The sequence below is a fragment of the Phodopus roborovskii genome, unplaced genomic scaffold, assembly GCF_943737965.1.
Source record: "Phodopus roborovskii unplaced genomic scaffold, PHOROB, whole genome shotgun sequence".
In the NCBI taxonomy this organism is placed as follows: Eukaryota; Metazoa; Chordata; class Mammalia; order Rodentia; family Cricetidae; genus Phodopus; species Phodopus roborovskii.
In genome coordinates this window covers 12,291,821-12,311,189 of record NW_026126514.1, presented here as the reverse complement: position 1 = coordinate 12,311,189, position 19,369 = coordinate 12,291,821, and the positions used below count along the sequence as shown (strand labels likewise).

The 19,369-nt window shown below is 35.1% G+C and overlaps 1 pseudogene; it reads right to left on the bottom strand.

Annotated features, from left to right (window-relative positions):
- The window catches only part of LOC127230737 (60S acidic ribosomal protein P0-like), a 160,064-nt pseudogene that overhangs the window by 29,206 nt on the left and 111,489 nt on the right, over positions 1-19,369 (bottom strand).

Here is a 19,369-nt window from a genome sequence, read left to right as displayed (position 1 = left end):
AGAGTTTCTTTTTTTTTATTATTATTTTATTATTATTATTTTTTATTTTATATAACCAAGTCCATTTAAATGAAAACAAACATTCATAGACAATATTTGGGAATTTCGGTATTTTTCTTTCCAAACTACTTCCTGCTGGTATGGGGCGCTGTCACGGTCAGGCATTTCCTGCCACACAGTGACTAAATATGTATGTTACAGCCAGTTCTGTTGAGAAATTTGGTTGCTAAAAATTTTCTTCCTACAGGATCCCATGGAGAAATTATCATCCCATTTCAGCAGAAAGTAATCTTATGAAAATGATGGCCCCTTTCCCCACTCTTGGAATTTAGGGATAATATTCATCTTCTTTGAGTTGGTTTTAGTTACTTAGGGTTGGGTATGGAAGGTGATGCTTAGACTTGGTTATCTCTTTTAGACAGGAATAGAGTATGGTTGGGAAAGGTATGGTTTTTATGGGATATAGGTAGATTAGCTTATCTTCTTCTGAATTATTTAGTAAGAGTGAGATATTAGTATTAGAGCTTACATTGTTATATATTATTATTTGTGGTAATCTATGTAAAATTAAGTTTAAATTCCCTTCCCGGAATTTTGTATATTATATTTTGTCATATTGTGTGAAATCTTTCCACTTATGATGTTTTATGCACATTATTCTTGCCATAATCTATGTATGTATACTTTTGCTTGTATTCAAGACTGTAAGAAGTTTGTTTTCCCCTGCTGGCCTGGACCCACTGTGGAGGCAGCTCCAACTAATATGCCGAGACTCTGTGTTTGATATAATGCTGTTGGCCAGTTACTTGTTTCTTATCAGCTAGCTCTGTCTGAATTATTAACCCATTGCTATTAATCTAAGTATTTCTACGTTGTCTCATTTTACTGGAGAGATTGGCTGGTGTTCTCCTCTCCAGTCTCTACATGCTGACTTCCCCTCCTACTTCCTCTTTCCTCCTTGTTTCCTAGCCCCACCTATCTTGCTTTCCTATTGGCCAACAGTGCTTTATTCATTAACCAGTACGAGAAACATATTTACAGACTGACATTTCCCATCACAAGACATTTTGTATATTGATACAATTTGGGATATTTATCATGCATATATATATATATATATATATATATATATATATATATGGATAGTTATATTGTTTAGGAAGTCATCTGTGCTTTACTCAAGGAAGTTTAAATCAGTTTTTTTAAGCTAAATTCCTGAGTATTACAGATTATCTTCACCCATGTTTCCTTTACCTATGAGATTAGTCAGACATATATTCTTAATCTTCAATCACTTCATAGACCTGCAGAACATGGCATATAAATGTTTTAATATTGTTACTCCATTGATATGAAACACTGTTGCTTCTGACAGCACTGTACAGTTTCCTGAAAATATATTAGACACTGTTGTTGCTCCTGCTGGATTCCATTCTCACCTCAGTTAATGGCCTCTTGGGCAAAGAACTGCCCCCACCTTGACCACTGATTTGTACATGTGGACCTATGTGCTTGCATCAGACAAATATAGAAGATTGCTGAACCTTGCCAAGTCAGGGTAAGACAGCCTTTCTACCTCCCTGTTGTTGTTGTGGTCTGTCAAGTACTCTTGGCCTTAGCCAAAACTGGGTGTAACAACATTGCTGAGATACCTTGGGTTACTGTCCAGGTAGCTTGCTGTTTCTGTCCTTGCTGCACTTTTTGGAAGTTGTCCAACCATACTTCCTGTCTACCCTAGTATCTTTATTTTCCTTCTCAGGTCTTGATGAGGTTGAATGTTAAACTATCACAACTATTATTCTCTCTTTGTAGTTAAATATATTAGGTACTAGACATAAGTTTTCCAGCTTAGGACAATGGTATTATACACTCCATTATGCTTTCTTCCTAGGACTAGATATGTATGTCATGTTGTTCTCGATTTTCCTTTTCTTAGAGAACACTTGTTATTCACTATTTTGTATATGGTTTTGTATCAAACCTAAATCTTTTCTTTAGACTAAAAGGGGGATTGTAGTGGTATATTTACTTTGTCTTCTTCTGCGGCACTGACCACACCCATTTTGGGGTCAAGCCAGGGGCAGAGAAGATCTGTGGAACTAGGTCTGAAGAGGAGCGGAGGGGGGGGCACTCTCTTCTGGCGGGATGCTGAGAGGAGAGCATCCCGTGGAACCTGCTGGTGTTCATCTGTCTAGGTTGTACGTTATTTCTCCCTGAATAAAGATCTATTTGGCCTCTTGGTTATCCTGATACTTATTAAACTGCAATAGCTATGGATCCCAGACTGATAGCTGAGAAACCAGCATGGGATGGATCCAGCCCCCTGAGTGTAACTGTCAGTGAGGAGGCCTGGGCAATCTGTGGGGCCTCTGGTAGTGGAACAGCATTTATCCCTTGTTTATCAATGGACCTTGGAAGCCCATTCCCCATAAAGGGATACTCTCAGCCTAGACACATGGGGGTGGCCAAGTTCCTGCACCAAATGATATGACAGACTTTTATGATATCCCATGGAAGGTTTCACCCTTTCTATGAGGCAGAAGATGGATGGGATGTGGTTGGGGGGCATGGGAAGAGGAGAGGGAAAGGGAACTGAGACTAATACATAAAATAAGATTGTTTTTAATGGAAATGTTTTTAAAAAGATAAAAGTTCATCCACGTATGTTATTGAAATCACTCTCCATTGTCACCACTGCACATTGCTGTGAAATAGCACAGCAGAAACCTCTTACTCCAAAGTCTACAGAATTTGTACAGTGGTTAAGCGAGTTTGCTGCTGTGTCATGTTAGTTCACAGAATGTACATTCAGTCTCATAAATCCTGTAACTCCATCTCCAAAAGAGTCAACATCTACATCTTGCCTTTGTGTACACAACTACACACCTTTTCATTCTTTGAGACATATGCACTTGTGCATTATGTATGCAGGCACGAGCACAAACGTGTACACACACAAACACACACACACTTTAAGAATTAAAGAGAAAATTTTACTGCTAAGTTAATTGTAACTTAGCATCCATTAGCTAAATTTCTCTCACTTTTTTGCCATCTGATCATTAATATTCTTTTCTCATTGTCTATGATAGCAATTTGCTTGTAGACTCTGTGTACAGGTACCACTATGAGGTACTATTCATTCTGTTGTTCCTAATTTATGTCATTTAGCAGCATGATCTTCTATTCCATCTTTCATGTCATAAACCGTGAGCTTTAACTTTTCAAATAAATGAATGGTATTACAATGTGTACCATATTGTAATCTTCCATTCATCAGCCAACCAATATCCAGATTGCTTGTCTCCCTAAGTTGTTTGAATAGTATTGTAAAAATTTCAGATTTCAGTATTTCTTCAACATAATAAGCAAATTAATGGAGGCTTAAACATAGGATTGAGATCAATGGATAATATGGAAGCTCAAGATAAAATTTTAGCAATATCATAAATGCCCTTCCCGGAGAGTGAGATCAACAACTAACTTATCCATGGAGCCCTCCACTAATGCCTGTTGGAAACAGGATCAAACACCCATACCTAAACACTGAGTCGAACTAGAACCCAGATGCAGATGGAGAGGACAAGACCATGCGGCAAAAACACATAGAGACAGCTTACCTGAACAAGGAGGAGCTAACGGCCACTAGACTGATAGTTGGGAAGCCAGCATGGGACTGACTCAGGCCCCCCTGAGTATGGGTCTCAGCCAGAAGGACTTAGTAGTCTAAGAGACCTCAGACAGTGGAGCCAGAATGTATTCCTGGTGCACAAAAGGACAATGTTTTTAATGTATATTTGTCCAGGATAAATGAACAAACTGAATTAAAAATTTGAAAGGTCTACCTAATTCCCTCATGTGGATGCAGTGGTTCATCTCCTTCCCTCCTCTTTGTTTCTCCCTCACTTCCTCTCTCCTTCTGCTCTGTGCTTTTCCCCCTCTTCCTCCCTCCATCCTTTTCCCTTGCCCACTCTTTCTCACTACCATACTGTCACATTAAATTTATTAAACTGGAATACACCATTTCTTCTCTTGTCTGTAATAGATTCCCAAGTAAAATGTGCCCATTTTAACTAGAGAAATTAACTGGTATTCTAGAATGTACTGTGAGTGGAGCCTAAGGACTTCTTGCATCCAAATGCAGACAAAGAAGGATGGAACATGAAAACATCTTGCTTCTAGAGTTCAAACTTATATATGGTAGGCTTACTGGTGTAGATTTCAAAAGATTAGAGTATTAGTTTTTCTTGTTATATAATGTAAACTGGACTAAAGGACACTGACATATTCAATTTCAAGAGCACCTTGAAATTGTGGTACAATGAGACCCAATGTGGAAACCAAGATGGGATTGGAATAGCTTTGTTAAGTTTTCCTAGAAGATTGATTTTCCCTGCAGGCCAGCAGAAAGGCCAGGCCACCAATGGGGAGGAGCTATTTTAATAACCTTCCTGTCATCTTTCTGTGGAAAAGTACATAATCATAATTAATACACCATTGAAAGCATCTCTCTTCCCTCACAAGTGAGAATCAGCTTGATTAAGTGAGCAAGACTTTGAAGTAAAACATGAAAATTCATGGTGAAACTGGAAACATTTTAATTTTCTATTCAAAATTTCAAACCTTCTTCCAGTGGATCCATGCTATTTAAAACTTGTCAGCTCTGCAGTCATCCTGATGGAAATTACAATAAATGTCAGTGAAATAGAATTTTAATAAGTAAGATAGTTTCTGAGTTGAGCATATTCTTCCCCTTCATAATTCACCACCTGCTCATGCAACACATTGTTCTGCCTCTGAATAAAGACTTTCTCCAAAGGTAACAGTAAGATAGTTCATTAAACACATCCGGTTAGCATTTACCTAAAACCAACAAAGTTAAATTTAGTGAAAATGCTAACAGAATGCCTCAGGTGTTCGGGATATTGTATGGTCCTGTCAATGTGAAGTAACTAGTGACTATGCTTGACCTGTGATGGGGCCTGATCTTGATATTACACAGTCACTACTGGGCTGAATTCTTGATGACATAGCACTGAGTTTCTTTAAGAATTAATAGAAGACAGGAGAGAGAGAGAGAGAGAAGGAAAGAACATAAAAGAGGGAGCCATTATAGGACTGATGAGAAAACTGAACCTAAAGAAATGTCCACAGACCTATGAGACTGACGCCAACTAACAATTTGAGTAACAGTGGAAAGGCTACCATAAATGCCCTTCCCTGATAATGAGATCAATGACTAACTTATCCACCATCATTGAGTCCTCATCTAGTACATGTTGGAAACAGAAGCAAACACCCACAACTAAACATGTAGCCGAACTATAATCCAGATGCAGAGAGGGAGGACAAGACCACATTGCAGAAACACATAGAGACAGTTTACCTGAACAAGGATGAGCTAACTGGCCCCCAGACTGATAGCTGGGAATCCAGCATGGGACTGACTCAGACCCCTTAACATGGGTCTCAGTTAGAAAGATTGAGCCAGTCTAAGGAACCTCAGACAGTGGAACCAGGAAGTATTCCTGGTACACAAAAAGACCTTGTGGGCATATCCTCCCATAGAGGGATACTCCCTTAACCTAGAGACAGGAGAGTAGCCCTAGTCCTTACTGCAAATGACTTGACAGATTTAGATGACCCTTCCTGGATGGCATTACCATACATGTGGAGTGGGGGGGGATGGGAGGAGAGGGTGGTCTGGGTACACGTGAGAGGGAAAGAGAGGGAAAAAAATGAGGGAAGAAGGGAGAGAGAAGGAACTGGGATAGATAAAAAAATAAAAATGAAAAAGAATGCAATGACCACATGAGAATGAAGTGATAACTAGAAAAAAAATAGTAGACTGCAGAGTCTTATTTGCCTTCAGCTAGCAGAAGTCATCTGTGTTGTAACCCTTCAACTGAGAAAAAATAAATGAAGATTTAAAGATTAGATTTAAAAATTCATTCAAATAGTTTAGACTCACTTGTTAATGGAGAAGATATTTCACATAGCTATTTCATTCCTTGTCTAAATTTGCCAACTGTTAAAATAAATACTTAAAGTAGTAACAAAGGACATTTTTTATCATAAGTTATTGGGAACTGTTCTGAACCTAAACATAAGGAGTTGACTTTTGTACAGAGATGCTGTCCTACAGTGCTGGTCAATGTGAGGGAAAGATCCTTAAGTGATAGAAGGTGAAATTCAATGTTGCACTCACAAAGTTTCATGCTATTGTTTTTGAAACACATTATTGTTCCTTTGGTCATCCTCACTTAGTTCAGGAATGGATTGTAAAGAAAAAAGAATGACTGGAGCAAACATTCATCATGTCTACAAATAAATATCCATTATTAACAATATCAAGAAGGTTATGAATATTTTATAGAATGTTATTTGGAACTATAGAGAAGTTCTAGTTTGTAAATTCACTTGCTGTGACACAGTGAATGCTTTGTGACATGATTTCCGTCTCTTGGCCGTGCATAAAGACAGAAGGCAAGAACTAACACTATCAAGGTGTTCTCTAATTTCAAATGACTGCAGAGGCATAGATGGTCCTCTCTCCCATGGACTTACTTTTCATTCTTTAAAATTGTATCTTAGGAACATGTATGTTATCCAAAGCAGCACCTTAATGAACTTGCTAAATTTGATTCTAAGAAGTATGTCCAGTATGTTGGCTAATATTTGTAATCAAAACACAAGTGGTTGAGGCAGAATTAAAAGTTGGGTGTCAGACAAAATTACAAGAGATCTAGTGTCAATAAAATAAAAAATAAAGACAAAACTAATAAGTCAATTTCAAAATATATATTTTTATTTTTTTTCTAATAAACAGATCGCACGGTGTCAGGCACATTAATTCATGTGCATTCTGATCTCCCCTTTCATGATGACTGTAATATCTATCTTTTTGCAAACTATTCCTGGATTATTTTTGTATTCTACATTTTGTTTATAGATTATGTAAATACCAAAAACCTTAACCTACTCTACCAATTAGACCAACAATTGGAAGCATGATATTTTTTTTCTCAGTATTAGGAAATCCCCTATATTTTAATGTGTTTTTTCTCAAAGGAAATATAATCTTGAATGTAATGGCATAATTCATAAGTTTTGTTTATTTTTTAAATTATGGCATTATATTGGCTTTCCTTAAACCCAATAAAATGCAAAATGATATTTACACAAATGAATTTTCTTTCTGAAATTAACTGTTGTTAATAGCATAGATAATGTCCTATGTCGATATCAACTCAATTGATTGCTCTTTGAGTGAAAGGCCTGGAGGGATGACATCTCATATTCTAGATCCTTCTCTTTCATTATCGGCTTTAAGTGGCTCTCAATCCATTGCCCCCTTAACTCCTAGATGACTTTTTGAAGAAATGAAAGAAAAACAATAAAAATACCATTTTCTATTTATCACAGTGTCCTCCAATCTTCAGTCAAATAACAAACTTGATACTGTTCTTCACTCACTTTTAATTTCTTGTCAAAAGCTTTCTTTTAGATTTAAACTGTTATTTAAGAAAAAAATTCCTAGGGATTTTGTCATAACTCAATTAGAGTTGACAGCACATTTCAAATTCCACTTTTACTTTAACAAATTACTGGGCGAACGTTCCTCCAGGCTGCACTTTGATTATTAATTAGCACACACATCATGCTGCTAAAGGGAGCAGTGTTTTTTTTTTTTTTTTAATACTGAGGGTTTTCTCTTGATGAAGTATAATGAATGTAACAGCTTATTCAAGTGATTTGGAGGTTAACTTAAAACTTATCTTTAAATCTTCACTTTTTTTTCTCAGCTTAAGGGTAAAAACACACACGATTTCTGCTAGCTGCTAGCATACATCAATCTCCAGTCTGCTAAATATTTGTTTTCTAAAAATCATTCCATTCTCACTTGGTCATTGCTTTCTTAAACAAACTAAGTTCCATGTCACCAAGAATTCATCTTACAATATACTATAGTCAGGTAATGTTTTAATTATACAAAAGGCATATGAAAGATATGTCGCTTTAGATATTTATTTGAAAAACTAAGTCACTTTAGCAACCCCTGTTATTATTTTTAAATGTCAGTGGTACATAGTTTGCCTGTGAGATTTGCTTCAAATGTAGCTATGTATTTTGCTGGAATTACATACTTGAAGTACCTGTCTCAATTATCATATAATCTTTTTTCTCTTGATTTCTCACTTCCTAAGACAACTAGAACGATGCTGGATTTTGTTCAAAAGAGCTTGCTGCTACCACTGGTCCAGTAAAACAGCAACTATCCACACTGATGGACTCTTGAATCCTTCAGAATGAAACAAACAAGGAAAACATAAGTCTACACTATTCAGACAGGACTACAATAGTTTTTCATGCAAAAGATGGGATGGGCTAGCATTAGTGTCTCAATGTTGTCCTCATTTGTGTTCTCAAAGGAAGCATAAATTTTTGACAATCACTGTTTGCACAGCAAGGCAAATGTATAGCTCTTTGTCCCTCCACAAGTTTTACTTACTGTATAATAGGGAGCTTGTGACAACACAGAATTGTTGTGGTTTATACATGTATTTAAAGATATACAAATTTTAGGAAGACAGTGATGAAAACTCTGTGTTCCTCCCCTAGGAGGACATACTGAATCTTCAGTACTAATTAGCAATCATTTTGCAGGTAAATATGTTTAAATTCATAGAAAAATAACTTCATGTTCAGTAAAAAACTGGTCCATACTTATACATATATGTTGATATCTAAGAGGGTTAATACATGTATATTTATATAAATATAAATATTTATCATATAAATATAAATATGTATATGTGCACTTATGTATAAATAAGTAAATAAGCATATATAATTTCTTTTGTACTTTATTCACAGTAGACTGAAAAAATATTAAATTATAGTTTTGAAAAACCTGAAAAAAAGAGGTTAAAAAAAGCTTTTAAAAGTGTTTTGTTATGTATTGATAGTATTATATTGAACACAGTTACTATATCTATTAATATAGGAATAAAAGCAGTGACAAAGATACAGTTTATATATCTAGATTTCAAAGGAAAAACCATAATGACTTACAATGTCTCCTAAAACATGAAGTCAGATCTGTTTGAATGATGTTCCTTGTAGACAGTAAAGCATTAAATCAAGTACCTATGAGGATAACTTATTCTGTAGTTTAGCTCTGCTTCTGTTAGTTTATTTCTTCACGATTTTGCTATGAATTTATTGATAGACAGAAAATTGTTACTTTTGCTATCATGAATTAAAGATCATTTTTTTTCTCCAGGAGGCTGCTCACTGGTGCCATTTTCAATTTGTAATCTAGATGTAGGATTAATGCACCACTTGAAATACAGCAGATTTTCATCTTTTCAAGTTTATCTCTTGTATAACAAAATCTAAAATCCAGTTGTTGGTATCCATGTATCATAAGCCATACATACATCATTCATTTCAATAATTCACAGCAGATCAAAGATATATTAGTCGTATGTCAGTGACTGGACTGCTCTACAGTTACATATATGATTCAAATATTTTCATTTAAAGACAAAATTAAAGCATTGCTGAAAAATTAGTTATCTACAATAGTTACAAATGATGATGAAGTAAAAATAAACAGGATGATATAACTGCGACATGAAGCTGAGCAGTGTAAAGGCTGGTTTTGTGGGTCAGCAAGATTCATCTGAGAGGAAGGAGCCTCAGTTTAGGAAATACTTCCATGAGGTCCAGCTATAAAGCATTATTTCAATTAATGATCAATATGGGAGGGCCCAGCTGTTTGTTGGTGGCTTCATCCCTGGGTTGTTGGTCCTGAGTTCTATAAGAAAACAAGCTAAGTAAGCCAGGGAACAAAGGGAGTAAACAACACCCCTCTGTGTCCTCTATATTATATCCTGCCTCCTGGATCCTGCCCTGTTTGAGTTACTGTCCTGAAATCCTTCAATAATGAACAGTGATGAGCAAGCATAAGCTGAATAAATCCTCTCCTCAAAAACTTTCTTTTTTGTCACCATATTTCATTGCAGCAACAGAAAACCTAAGATGATAGAAAATATGGTAGACTGAGGAGGCTAATGAATACACTACCTTATGTTATAGAAACACTTGAAGGAGAAAGAACACCTCCCAACTAAATCTCTTTGTTATATTTCATTTGTATACCAATTTAAAATACAATTGACTGATGTTTTGAAGGAATTAAGTATAATTCTGTATGTTCATGTTAATTAGTTTGAAACCATATAGAAATCTGTATCTCTCTTGCTTTTGAAGTCAATAGACTGAAGTTTGTATATATGGTGGAAAAGAAGCATCGTTTTGGACATCTTCACAATATTCACTCTGGTGATGATGAAAATGAGTCTTCAATTATTAATGTGTTTTCATAGAAAATTATAATACAAAATTATATTCATTTATTTCAATTAATTAATTTAGTAGCAAGTATGACAAATAAAATAATTTTAGATCCAAATAATGAACATCAGATTAATCAGTCATGCAGAAGTATATGTTATCCTAACTTCTCAGATATAAATGAGGGGAAATTGCAAGTTGGAGACTAGCTTGGGCTACAAAAAAAGACTGGTCTGGGAAAACTATTGTATTCAAACAGAAGAGAAAATCTGTTGACTGAAGAAAGTTCATACTGCCATCTATACCTAAAATGACATCTTAGACTCTACGACTGTGCTTTAAGCAACTTAACAATGTAGTTTAGTAAGACATTATTCACTATAAAAATGTATAGAACAAGATTTTGCTTCCTTCATAGTATGTAAGGTGTTGAGGTTATATTTACCTTTTATTCCTTTCTATAAAAGAGAGTATAGTAACCATTCCTCCAGACAACTTTATACTGCTGATATTTATTTAATAGTTTCTAAGTTAATTTATAGTTGAACTTGGTATCAAGGTTACTTTTGAATAATTTTTGACCTCCTATCCTTCCTGTAATGAATTTGAGTCTACACCAGTTTTATATGGATATCTTTTCATTTTATGATTTCACAGAAAATAACCTTGTGGTGTATAGCAGTAATGGACAATAAAATGTAAACAGCTAAGGCAGAGGAGCTAATGTGGCTATGCTTTGAAGAAATCTAATTATGAAATATGTTTACAAATTCAATGTCTGACAACTGATATTTGAAAGATAAAAAGCAATTCATAGACGTTTCCCCCACTTTCATGACTGAGAAGGTGGTGACTCTATGAAGATTTCCATTGGCCAATTTTCCAATTTTCGTAGCAGCTTCTACCTTCTCCTTTACCCTACAATGTTCAATCAATGTTGTGATTCTGCTTACTCATTTGTTGTTTCAGCTTCAGGGAATTGTGCTGGAGATGCAGAATCTAATTCTTAAAGGGATGACAAAAAAGTAACACTCTTTATTGGTAGCTGACATCTGTTCCTGGTTATCTATGAACCTACTCACCCGGAGATTAATATTTACCAGTACCTTATTATTTACATGTATCTTATTAAAGGTACTTGTTCAGACTGTTTTCAATTTTCTTTATTTAACTTGCCTCACAGGAGTAGATAATGAAAAGACCTCCTTTCTTGGGTGTCCAGGTTTTATTACCAGGCTTGCATGGACACTGTAGCTCTGTGGCTGTATCCAGGATGGTAACTATAAAATACATGGAACATACTGGCAAAAAGATCCCAAGCAACCAATGGCTTTAGGAAGAAAGACTGATTCCTTTAGTAGGGTATTTTGATGAATGCAGAAAATATAAAATGAAAAGAAATTCTGGCCACTTTCAGGAACACTGCAAAGTGTGGAGAACAGTCATTAGCAGTAGCATTACAATTCTAAGAACAAAGAAGATTTTTCACGTAATAAATAGTATAGTAGGGACAATTAGTCCAGATCCAATGGGCTATTGATTAAAATACAATGGAACTCATAATCGTGTTGCTCTTTTCTGTGAATGCTGTATCACTGTTTGTTTGGAGTGTGAGACTAAAGAATTAGAATTAGATTATTTCTGGAAACAGGTCATTTTTGACATGAGTTTCTTCTTACCTCTTATCTCTTGACCTATTCTTTCCCTCATGCAAATCTTTCAGTCACTCACCAGAAAAAGTTGCTTTGAAATAGAATGCTATTTCTCCCTCTTCATACCTACCACAATATTGTACACTTTTCTGATCACAGAAGATTATACAGAGATAAATCAAGATAAAATCCAAATAAAAATATCAATGCCAAATATAAAATTTGTTTCCAAGTTACAATTGTAAATTTCTGAGCAATGTATGTATATATTTCAAATGTCATAGAAAAGGAACAAAAGAGTAGGACAATTTGGTCAGTTTGACTATTTGAAACTGGAATTTATTGTGCTACCTGGAGATGTCTGATAGGGTTTATCAAGTTATTTCATTTTACAAAGTAAAAATCCTGTCTCTAGAAAAAATACTTATATGTTTTCTGTCACTCACATGGATAACTGGAATTACATATAACCAATTGTTGGTTCTCTGTTCATTTTTTTCTCAACACAATTTAGCAATTTTTTAAATTTTCTTTACATATATATATGTATATATATATATGTGTGTGTGTGTGTGTGTGTGTGTATGTATATGAATGAAAACAAATGAAATGAAAACAAACATTTATAGACAATATTTGGGAATTTGGGTGTTGGTCTTTCCAAACTATTTCCTGCTGGTAAGGGGCACTGTCATGGGGGATTCTAAGAAGATGCAGAAATCCTGGCAGACTGCCTGAAACAGAGTACCAGGTGATACTACATTCAAAACAGCTGGACAAAGCAGCCTTACAGACTACAGCCAGGATTTCTGTTCATTTTTTTTAATATTTTACTTTTTTTTACATACTAACCACTTTCCCCCTCCCTACCCTCCTCCTGCTTCTACCTCTCCACTTCCACTTCCCCTCCCAGCCTACTCCAGACCACACCTCAGAAGGGATTTTTTTTTTTTTTTAAGATTCAAAATACCCCCATGCTCTATCAGGCAAGCTCTTGAGTTTAGAATCACCTGCCACTGTATTTAGTCATTAAGAACCAATCATTAACATTAATATCTAACCCTTCCTCAAGTAAGGAATCTGTTTATGGATTTAGGGAAAAAGACACACTCTCTTGATGGTTTCCTTCAGACTCATTTTTATCCTTCTTTTGTATTCTCTATTCTTTATTTTCCTGGTAACTTCCTTTTCTTGTTATTGATGTTTTCCTTCTAACTTTCACATCTTGATATTTTCCTTCTAACCTATTTTAACTATTTCTAAATCTATCTCTACTCTATATCTTCTAGTGTATATACTCCATCAAAATTATTCAGGCAATATTGACATTACAATGTGGTTACATTCTGTTTTTTTTTAAGTGAATGATTACAATGAATACAAAACAAACAGTAAAAAGCAGCATATTTTCCACCTACCTAACATGATTAATTATTTTATGTACTACAGGTGAAAAACAATTTATCCCAAGAGCCAAAGTACATTCACACTAAAGCAACTTGTTATAGGTTAAGTGTGTAAAGAAACAATATAATCTTCTCAGTCTGTTTTTTTACCATCAGGGTGCATTTTGCAGTTACAAAGAAAGGGCCAGATACTATATTGCTTATCTTGGAAAGTAAATCATATAAGGAATATTAAATCAAAAACCCATAATTTTATTATGAAAAAGAATCAATCAGCTCTATGTTAAACCTTTAGGTTGCAAACCCACTCATCAGTAGTTTCTTATATGAGGAGACTGAGGGCAGGAAATAGTACAAGGAATTAATCATTATCTTTGATCATCAACCAACACTAGCAAGAAAAGTTCTTCAGCTAGCAACAGATGGGCTGCTTTGTATTTTTGACCTCAGCTATGTGTCCTTGTGAACTCTAGATTGTTTTCTGTTTTTGTTTTTCATCTCAAAGCTATTATCAAAATACCTGATCTAACCTGACATTATTTTAAGGCTTTGTTTCTGCTAATGATGCACAGCAAAACCTGTGATCACATCTCCAAATGTTAAGATTATAATTTAAACTAGCTAGACTACTGGAACTCAATTGTTTTTCTTAATCATTAACCTAAGCCACAGTCTACATGGCTCCTTGATAAAAATTCATGTCTTCCAGCTGTGTGACATCTTGTTTTATTTTTTTTAATTGTCAAAAATGTTTAAACTAACATTAGTTTTATTATCAACTAGACATATATAAAGTGAAAAAACTACATCAGAGAGTGGCTTTTTGTGTACTGAATGCTTATGTTTGTTGTTTATACTGGTAGATCATTATCCGAAAGCATCTACTAATGTGGCATTGACATCACACCTATATCTGAATAAACATTTATCTTAGCTGGTTAAACTAGGAAGGTAATAGTTTAGCTGCAATCAAGAAGATTCTAGGTGGTAATTTGTTACAAGTTAAAGGTTGAGAACTACGTTAGCATCTTTCACTTGTGAATACAGAACTGAATTTACAGTAAAAGAGAAGCAACAGTCTGATGGGCAGAATTTTTTTCCTAATGCTGTACTGTGTACTGCATACTAGTTGCCCATGGTTTTCTACAACATATTAGTGACCTTTAGAAGACTCTACAGTCCATTTGCCAAGATAATGGAAACAGGTGTGGCCAGTTCTCACATATAATCATTTACTTAGGAGCCACTTTTATTCTTCTTCATAAGGCATTGGTATTTCATGGTCTAGCACTCCCCGGCTCAGCTGTTTGGGGCTAAGTTTTATCTTTTCTACTTTTATCATTTTACTACAAATTTCATAGAGTGAAGCCATAACATCTGATATTTTGGGAATCAGGTCACTGAGATGATTAGATTTAATTCAGTCATGAGGGTTTGATTATTTTGTGTCTATTAAAAATATGTAAGGTATTTACAACAAATGTATTTTAAAAGAAAACAAAGCATATTATATACAAATTAGATAACAAGAAAGAAAATGGCAGGATTGCTTCATCTCCTAGATCCAAATGTTTAAAACTTTTGACCAAAAAAAGAAAAAAAAAAGTCTCTTTTCAAGAAAAGATTCTACAATAATGGAAATCATTGGAACTTCAAAAACCTGAAACTTTCTCTGTTGGGAAATGGTCAAATAATAAGCTGCATATTTGAAAGATGACTAAATAATCAAAAACTGTGAACTAAATTTAATTAATTTTTATGAAGAAAGATTTCAAAGCTCCCTGAAAATGATCTTCACTCCCAATTTACATGTCATTAAAATGGACCATTGGCACTCTTCTAGGCCAAAGGCAGATTCAACCCAAGAGGTCAAGGTGTTGGGAAATAGCTTCATCCTTTTATTTTGACAGTTTAAAAAACTGAGAAGAGAGCTAAAATTTTACAGGAACTTGCAAACATATAATCCCAGACACAGGAACTTTCAAGAGAAGGTGCTCAAGTCATTTATTTTGTGAAAAACAAGTCATCCACCTGTGGGAGAATTTGTTCTGTTGATGGTGAAGTGCAGGCTGAATTTCAGTTTTAACAATGAACTCTAAAACAATTACTTTCAACAATGAGAAATGTAAAATTAAATTATAAAATATCACTTTTGGGGTGTTTTAGGTGAAGAATTTGTGGGTATCCAACATCAAAATGTGCAACACTGAACATCATTCTTTGAAAAGATATTTGGTATGCAGGTATAATGTCACTGGGTATGACGAAATGAAGTTTCCACTGTCAGGTCAATTAATAAGTATGAGATGCCCCACAGTATCCCATAAATTCATAAATATAACTCTAATAAGGATAACCTGATAAGAAAATATACTAGTGAAAACAATAGGATCCCTTTTTGTTGTTGTTTGTTGTGGTGTTTTGTTTTTTCTGTTGTTTGTTTGTTTTGAGACAAGGTTTCTCTTTGTAGCCCTGGCTGTCCTGGAACTCACTCTGTATATCAGCTGGCCTCGATCTTGGACATCCCTCTGCCTCTGCCTCTTGAGTGTTGGGATTGAAAGGTTTTTTTTTTTCTAACACCACAAAGGTAGACTTACTATTTACATTGATAAAAATATAGAATGCTAATAAATACACTTCAGAACTAATTATAAAACTTTATATTTTATTTTACCGATGCTTATTTTTTTCTCATTAGTACTTCATAGAAGTTTATGTATGCTTGAAATATATTAATGATGTAAAAGGGTAATACCCTATTAATGGAAGAACACAAATACTAATTCTGGTATTGACATACAGAATAAATATGAAATTCACTTACATGCTAGATGAATGATATTATTTAAAAGGATGCAGACTAAAAATCAGAAAATATTTCATTATTTTCTATAATGAACAGAGGGAGAGGAGTTCTTCCTGTGTGTTGGTGGCATGCATGCATACATGAAAGGGTGTTGAGTCCAATTACATATTATGGAAATAAAAACCAAAATATAGTCTCAACTTTTTTTTAAAGAATTAAATGACCAAAATAGGAAAAAGAAACAAATAAACAAAAACATCCTAGTGAACAAACAAAGTTTAACACATGAGGAAAAATTGGAGGATTGTTACTTGGTTGATAATTTTTAATTGAGGCAAACATTTATAAACTCTAGATGTACTTTAAATATGGGCTTACATACTACAGATGATAAGACACTTCATGTTAAAAGGTTACATTTGAAAGGGAAATACTTTCATTATAATGACATAGTAATAAAAATATTTAAAAACTTTTAAAATACATCTCCTTATAATAATGAGTAATTTTATTTCCTTAATTTTATAAAATATAAGTACATTTATCAATACACTAAAATTTTGAGTTATATATTTATGCCAATGATTACTGAAAATAACTTTCTAATTTGTCTACAAAGCTGTGGGTTAAAATTAATATCACTTGATCAATATACAATAATTCGTTTGTTTAAATAACTGCACCATAGTATTTTTCAAGCCTTAAAAATTAAGTTCTGTCATGAATGACATCATAAGGAAAATTAGAGATTATTATATTAAGATATTATATTAAGAGAAATAAGTACTATAAAATCGTGCTCAATGCGGACTCTACATAGTAGACTTGGTGTGTGAGAGTAGAATCACTTACAGATTCTATGTGGTAGTGGCAGAGGTAGGAGGAGGAAGATGGATCATTGTGTGCCATTATAGTTAGACTGAATTAAGTAGATTGTGTACTGCTACATAACATAGTAGATATAGGATTAATATATTATTTATAAACTATTTTTTTAAGTTTTCACTGTAAAGAAATAAAAGGTTTTTGAAAATGTACATATGTTTACCACAATTGAGCCATTATGCAAAGAATACATATGTTAAAACATTAGTGAAAACTTCCCCAACATTTACGACTTCTGTTTTTATGTATTATATTCATTCTTTGTTGTTGTTGTTGTTATTTTGGCAAAAGTGAGTTTGCAAGTTTATTGTGGTAAACTTGGTGAAAATCCAATTTGGGATTGCTTTTCCCCACCAAATTGCTTTCAATTACTGCCATTTTCCTCTCACAAATAGCATGAAAGATTGGATGTAAGCATGTAGTTTTTCCTTTTTTTTTATGTGTATTTTCTGTTTGTTCTGTATTATTAATTCATTAATACAATCCCACTTCCCTTTCTCTTTCTCCTCCCTCCCCTCCCTCCCTTAGTCTCTCTTTCCCTTTCTCCCACCTCTCATGCCCCAACAAACCTCAGCACCCATGCCCACCGCACTACTCATGTACGGTGATGCCCTACAGGAGGGGTCATATAAATCTGTCAAGTCATTTGGATTAGGGACTAAGCCTTCTCTCCTTTCTCTAGGTTAAGGGAATATCCTTCCATGGGGGATGTGGCCCAAAAGTCCTTTTGTGCACCAGGAATACATGATGGGTCCTCTGTCCGAGGTTGCTTAGACTGTTCAGGCCTTCTAGCTGAGACCCATATTAAGGGAGTCTGAGTCTGTCCCATGCTGGATTCCCAGCTATCATCATCTCCTCCTTGTTCAGGTAAGCTGTCTCTATGTGTTTCTGCAGCCTGGTCTTGTCCTCTCTCTCTGCATCTGGATTGCAGTTCATTCAGCTCAGTGTTTAGTTGTGAGTGTATGCTGTTTCCATCAGCTACTAGATGAGCGCTCTATGATGGTGGATAAGTTAGTCGTAGATCTCATTTTCAGGGAAGAACATTTATGATACCTTTCCACTGTTGCTCAAATTGTTAGTTAGGGTCACTCTTGTAGGTCTCTTGACATTTCTCTAGAATCAGTTTTCTCTTCAAAACTATAATGGCTCCCTCTTTTATGTTCTCTCTCTCTCTCTCTCTCTCTCTCTCTCTCTCTCACACACACACACACACACACACACACCTATTCTACTCCGACTCAATATTCCTAGTCCTATGTGCTTTCCTCTCCTCCCCTTCTCTTTCTCTTAGTTCCCTCTCCACTCACTGCCTCCCCCCATCCCCATATGATCTGGAGATCTGGTACCTTTCCCCTTCTGCGAGGGAGATTATATGAAACTCTTAGAATTCTCCTTGTATCCTAGTTTCTCTGACGGTGTGAATTATAGGCTGATGATCCTTTGCTCTAGGTCTAAAATCCATATAGGAATGAGTACATACCATGTTGCTCCTTATGTAACCGGGTTACCTTATTCTGGATAGTTACTGCAAGTTCCATCTACTTGCCTGCGAATTTCAAGATTCCATTATTTTTTTCTGCAGAAAAGCATTCCATTGTGTAGATGTGCCAGATCTTCTTTATCCATTCTTCAGTTGAAGGGTATCTAGATTGCTTCCAGGTTCATGCTATTACAAATAATGCTGCTATGAACATAGCTGACCAGATGTCTTTGTTGCATGGATGTGGATCATTTGGGTATATGCCTAAGAGGGGGATTGCCGGGTCCTGTGGTAGACTGATTCACATTTTGCTGAGAAACCACCATAACGATCTCCAAAATGGATTTATGAGTTTGCACTCCCACCAGCAGTGGAGGAGTGTTCTCTTTTCTCCTCATCCTCTCAAGCATAAGTTGTCATTGGTGTTTCTAATTTTAGCCATTCTGGCAGGAGTAAGGTGGTATCTCAAAGTTGTTTTGATTTGCATTTCCCCAGTGACTAAGGATGTTGAGCACTCTCTTAAGTGTCTTTCAGCCTTTTTGATTTCCTCCATTGGGAGTTCTCTATTCAGTTCTGTACCCCATTTTAAAATAAGGTTATTTGTTGTTTTTTCAACTTGTTTCTTGAGTTCTTTTTATATATTGGAGATCAGCCCTCTGTCAGATGCAGGATTGGTGAAGACCTTTTCCCAGTCTGTGGGCTGCCTTTTGGTCTTTTCCACTGTGTCCTTTGCCTTACAGAAGCTTCTCAGTTTCAGGAAGTCCCATTTATTAATTGT